Source organism: Diospyros lotus, chromosome 3 (genome assembly GCF_014633365.1).
Source record: "Diospyros lotus cultivar Yz01 chromosome 3, ASM1463336v1, whole genome shotgun sequence".
NCBI lineage: Eukaryota > Viridiplantae > Streptophyta > Magnoliopsida > Ericales > Ebenaceae > Diospyros > Diospyros lotus.
This window is the reverse complement of record NC_068340.1, coordinates 19,849,492-19,855,761: the sequence shown is the minus strand read 5'-3', so window position 1 is coordinate 19,855,761 and position 6,270 is coordinate 19,849,492. Positions and strand designations below refer to the sequence as shown.

General features: G+C 38.0%; 1 non-coding gene across 1 annotated transcript; it reads left to right on the top strand.

The window, feature by feature from the left end:
* The first annotated feature begins 1,148 nt into the window (after positions 1-1,148).
* Positions 1,149-1,255, top strand: LOC127798556 (small nucleolar RNA R71). The gene has a single exon (XR_008022420.1). It is a non-coding gene; the product is annotated as a small nucleolar RNA R71 (small nucleolar RNA).
* Positions 1,256-6,270: the final 5,015 nt, after the last annotated feature.

Below are 6,270 nucleotides of genomic sequence, written 5' to 3'. Positions count from 1 at the left end.
ACTCCCCGGATCCTTAAGTTTTGGAGGCAATTTATTTTGTAGAATTGCAGAGCATTCTTCATTAAGTTTCACCATCTCAAATTCCTCCAACTTTCTTTTGTTTGCAATTATGTATTCAAAAATTTGGCATAATTTGGCATCTGTGATATAGCATCAAGGAGAGGGATGTCAATATGCAACTTTTTAAACACCTCTAAAAATTTAGCAAATTGTTTATCCAAGTTAGCCTTCAAAAATTTTTTAGGAAAAGGAAGAGGCGGTTTGTAAGATTTTAAATTAAGTGAAGAAGAATTTCCCTTTTTCTCTGTTGATAACTCACGATCCTCTTCTTTGGCTTTAAGCTCTTGGCTTTCTTCCTTTTTGAATGCTCTTCATCTTTTTCTTTACTTTCCAATTCTTTTCCACTTCGCAAAGTGATGGCTTTTACATGCTCCCTTGGATTCTTCTCAGTATTGCTAGCCAACCCTTCTTGTGGTCTTCTGAAATTGCTTGGACAAGTTGTCCAATTTGAGTTTCCAAGCTTTGCATTCTTGCCTCTGTACTATTGATAAAGTTTGCCATCATATCTTCCAATTCGGCTTCTTCTCTTGTGGAATTTGATGTTGTTGTTGTTGAAAGCCGGGGGGGCACTCTTTGTTGATTATTACTCCAAGAAAAATTAGGATGGCTCCTCCATCCTGGATTGTAAGTGTTAGAGTAGGGATTAAAATTTGACCTGTTGCCATCATAAGAAATAAAATTAGCTTGTTAAAAAGAATAAGAAAAAAAAAGGATTTCCTACTTGACAATCTACACTAGCATGTCCCCCTTGCCCACAAAGCTCAAAAGAAAGAAAATGAGAAGAAGAAGAAGAAGAAGAAGAAGAAGAAGCATTCATAGTTGAAACCCCCAAATTACCCAAATTCTTATTTAATTCAGCAATTTGAATAGATAAGGTAGTGATAGAATCAACATTATAAATTCCAACTCCCTTTTTATTTGCTCTCTCATTGTCCCATTGATAACTGTTGCCTGCCATCTCCTCAAAAAGTTTATATGCTTCTTCAAGAGTTTTCCTCATAAAGGTACCACCTACAGTTGCATCTAACATTGAACGAGAAGATTGATTAATGCCACTATAAAAAGTTTGCACTTGCATCCAAACAGGTAAACCATGGTGAGGACATTTCCTAAGCAATTCCTTAAATCTCTCCCACGACTCATATAAGGATTCATTACCAAATTGTGAAAAGGTTGTTATGTCATTCCTTAATTTAGCCATTTTAACAGGTGGAAAATATTTAGATAAATTTTTTTGTATTAAATCATTCCATGTAGTAATAGAACTTGCAGGAAGAGAATTAAGCCATTCTTTTACTCTATCTTTTAGGGAAAAGGGAAACAATCTAAGTCGAACTGCATCCTCACTAACTCCATTATGCTTAAAAGTATCCCATATTTCAAGAAAATTAGCAATATGAGAGTTATGATCATCATTAGGGCCAGAAAATTGTACACTCATATGGATCATCTAAATAATTGCAAGCTTGATCTCGAAGTTGTTTTCTTGCACATTGGGCCTCCTAATGCTTGATGTAGTGCCATCCAAAGTAGGTGTAGCATATGAGCTCAATGCCCTTGGATTAGTTTGGGTTGTTTGTTCTTACTACATCTTGTTCTTTTTGTTCTTCTTTTGCTTTTTCAAAGTTTTTTCAATTTCTTGATCAAGGGATATCAATTCTCCACCACTAATGTGTGTCATGCACCATGAAACCTACAAAGAAAAAGAAAAATACTAAAAATTTAAAATTAAAAATAAAATTTCTAAAAGATGAAAAAAATAATAAAAAATAAAATAAAATTAAAATTGCTAATCCTGAAAGAAAACAAAAAGATGTTCAATCTAAGGCTAACTTGTGCAATTTTGATATGCAATAAATTAGTCCCCAGCAACGGTGCCAAAAACTTGATGTGTGATTTATGCACAATTAAATTGGGCAAGTGTACCCTAGTCAAATATTCATATAGTGATGAAAAGAGTGTCGATCCCATGAGGACTAGATCACAATACCAAAATAATTTTAATTAGCCTAAGTTGAACTAAATAATTAATCGCATAAATAAAAAAAATAAATGGAAAACTGAATTCTTTATGAGAAAAATTAATTAATGAATGCACTAGAGTTTAGATTTCATTTAATATGGGTTATGTAATTATCTATTCAACTAGATTCAAGACCACAAATACCCTATCAGTATACCTCACTAACAGTAAGACCCCCTTCTTCTATCCAACCTATATTCCAACTATTACTATTCGCCCAGTGAGGGCTAGACAAATTAGGCCTATTCCTAGTAGCTTCAGTTCAGAGGAAGTTCCTACTTGTAACCACCAACTACTTCTCGAAATGGGTGGAAGCTGAACCTTTGGCTACAATAACAGAGAAGAAGGTGGAAAACATGGTGTGGAAGGATATCATTTTTCGTTTCGACATTCCCCACATCCTTAACACCAACCGTGGTACACAGTTTGATTCTAGGGCGTTTAAGACTTTTTGCCAATGATGGGGAATCAGTTTGAGGATGGCATCTGCAGCCTGCCCATAGGAAAATGGGCAAGCAAAGGCGAGTAACAAGACCATCCTACACAGATTGAAAACTCAATTGGAGAAGGCTAAGGGCTGATGGGCAGACGAGATCCCCAATGTCTTATGGGCATATCGGACCACCAGCCATGTACCTATAGGGGAGACTCCATTTAGTCTGGTATATGGAATGAAAGCTCTCATCCCCATGGAGGTAGATCTCAAATCACCGAGAGTTATGGCATTCCAAGAAGAATGGAATTCTAATCAGCTAAGGAAGAACCTAGATATGATAGATGAGTTAAGGAAAAAGGTAGTTATTCAGTTGGCAACATACCAAATAAGGGTCTCCAGCTACTACAATGAAAGGGTTCACCATAGGGCACTTGAAGAAGCTGATCTAGTACTCAGGAAATCTACCATTACTAATGCCCTCGGGGAAGAAAGGAAGTTATAACCTAACTGGAAGGGGCTCTACATGATCCAGAAAATGTTGGGGGCCAACATATGTGCTATACAGACATAGCAATGAAAGACGCTTGGAAAGACGTGGAACACCATGCACTTGAAAAAGTACTTCCCATCTCCCTTGGAGACTGGAATTCTTTAGAATCTCTCTTGTAATGTTACCTCCCTCATAAATAAAGATTGTTAGTGTTAGTGCCCTAATACTAGATTTAGATGGCATCTAACAATTGAAATAGTGGGACTAATGATGTAATTTTTGCAAATATAATAAAATATGTTTTCATATTTTAAGGTCATATCTTCATTCATAACTTTCCAATCATTAATTATATATGTGAATGAGTCCCTAGATTTCTTGTTAAAGGTCTTATTCTTAAGTGTTAATTCTTAGTCCTTAGACTTCTCAGAAAGGGACTATGATTAGTTGAGTACGAACTGTCACATGGAATACTATAGTTGATTAGTATGGGATGCTAATGATAAAGGATGGTGAGTCGGATGCCATAATCCATGAGATGGATATAGTATACATGTGACTAATGCTAGTGGAACATCTACTGAATGTGACACACGTGATAGATCATATGGATGAGAGAATCTATGATCTATCACATGCTTCAATTGTGTTACTGGTCCTTAGACTGGTGGCAACACAGTTGTCTTATATGTCAGTGTCAAGGATTTACAGTTACTAAGAACCATCTGGTTGCCAGGTGGGAAATGCATTGTGTGGTCTCCGTGTAGTAGCGTATGGAGACATGTGATTGCTAATGGGATCCCTCGACCTCCGATGTGGGGTGAACATCCTATGCAATCAGTGGTGGTTCTAATTGAAGAAACCCTTGGCTATGGTACATTTGATTGGAAACTGTTCCAATATCGGAAGGAGTTTTGGTCATCTCAATCCTATCACATTGATTTTGGCATAGTTATCGAGTTAGTGAGTTTGATTAGTCCATGACTCTCACTCAATCGGGATGATAATCGATGGAGGATTATAGTACATGGGAATTGAAAGCCCAAATATGTTCTATTCTGAAGTAAGACTTCATTACTAGTAGGATCATCTTAACATAATGCTAGTTGTCCCTCATGGTCTTTTGGGGTACATTCAGGGGATGGAGAGATCCTCATTGTAGACCAAAATATTTGGTTTACATTAAAGAGTTTGATGTGTCCTGATTGCTACTTAGTAGTGAACCTAGAAGGTTACACACATATCTGAGTATGGTGGTTGACTAAGCGATCAAAGCTAAAATCGTTATTAAGAGTTAATGACATCACCGTTAAGAGTTAAGAAGCACGCCATTAAAAGTTAATGGGGGTCTCGGTTTCTTCATGGGATGGTGAAAGAATCATTGAGTGTTAATGGCGATCCTAGATGCAATTTATGGAAACTTGATCAGATGGGATGAAAAACGGTCAACAACCCTTGAAGGCTATTGAGCGATTCTATCAACTAGTTGAGCCAAATGGTCGACCGTTTCTATTGTAGAGGGTCATGAATCGTCTATTGATTTGTTGTATCTGTAACGAAAAAGGGGTATGTGTGGCAAAGGTAGACGAAGAGAGGATGACGGAAGGACGACGTGCATCCTTGGTGCGCCTTCCTCTTTCTCTCTTTTGCCCCCTCTTGGTTCGTTGTCATTTTCCCCCTTCTTGGGTTATTTTAGGGCTTTGTATGTTCCATATATAAGCTTGGGAGAAGAAAAATGAGAAGAATGAATTCCTTGCAATTGTTATAACATTTTCTCTCGGCCTTGCTCGTTTTCTTCTTAATCGCCAGAGCCCTAGCCCCTTTTCTCCATTACTCCTAATTCCCATTGCTAGAGTAGCTATTTCCATTCAATAGTGAGACTATTGAGTGAGGAGAGAACTTATGTTTTGAACCCATTTTCAACATAATCTCCTTCACTCTCTCTAGCTAGCATATAGAGTAACTTGAAGGATTCATCCATCCCTAGGAGTGTAGACTAACTAGGCCCCCTATGTTTTCGGGGGTTGGTTTGATTTAACCAAAGGATTTGTTTGGGAGCTATTTAGGAGCAAGGTGTTGTTGTCTAGTAAGGATTCCAACCTCCGTATCAACCTTTAAATTATTGTGAGGTATATATACTAAACCCCCTATGGAATGGTTTAGTCTTGTATTGCATATGGTTATTGGAAACGAGTCTTGCAAGTTGATTTTGATGTTTGTTTATGTTACTTTATTTGAGTTTTTAGAAAATGTTTTTGAAAACCAATTAAACTCTTGTATTGATACACCAATAGTTGGCATTTCCCTTCAAAGAGTACCCCCATATATTTTTGTGGATGTAAGCGAATTATAAGCCGAACCACATAAAATGTCCTTAGCACTATGACACTATGTGTTTTTTGTAAACCTTACGTAGGTGTCGTATCCTGAGTCCAACTGAGCAAGGTGGATGCACTGCCCATCAGTTGAAAATTAAGCTACACTATGACTATGGTCCCAAGGAGAGGGTCACTCAGCAGTAATTTGGAACCATGACCTTGGACCAACCTGCATTCCCTATAGTGCTTTGATGCTATGCTAAGAGACTAACCTGGATCCCTCGTAGAAGTCTTATGCTAAGCCCATGGGCTAACCTGGACTCCATGGTAGATCTGGTACCAAGCCTCTAGGCAAACTTGGACTCTCAATAGAAATCCAACACCAGGGCCTTGGACAAACTTGGATTCTCTGAAGTGAACAAACTTGGGTAAACAAAGCATAACATAAAGTTATAATGAGGCAAACGACTCTTAAATAGGATAGCAATTCTAGATTCTTGAAGACGATCTGGTGCCATGTCCCTAGGCTAACATGGATCTCCCATAGGAGTCTGGTACCAAGCCCTTGGGTTAACCTAGATCCCAAAAGTAAATTCGAGCTAAGTCTCGTGGTAAACCTGGATCCCATACGAAAATTCGGTGCAGCGACCTAAGATGACTTAATTGAAAGCCTTAGCTCTAAGTTATAAGACTTGTCTCTAGAATCTAGAGTTAGGCCATTAGACCTTAGAAGACCATTGAAATGGTCTAGCACCATGCCCAAAGGTAAGCGCAAATTCCCTAGGATAACCCAATGCTATGCCCGACAACTAACTTAGATTCCTTACAAAAGTCTAGTGCTAAGCCTGTGGGTTAACCCAAACTCCTTGGTTGATCCGATGTCAAGTCCCTAAGTAAACTTGGATTCAAGGTAGAAATCTGGTACTATACCTAGCAAACCCGA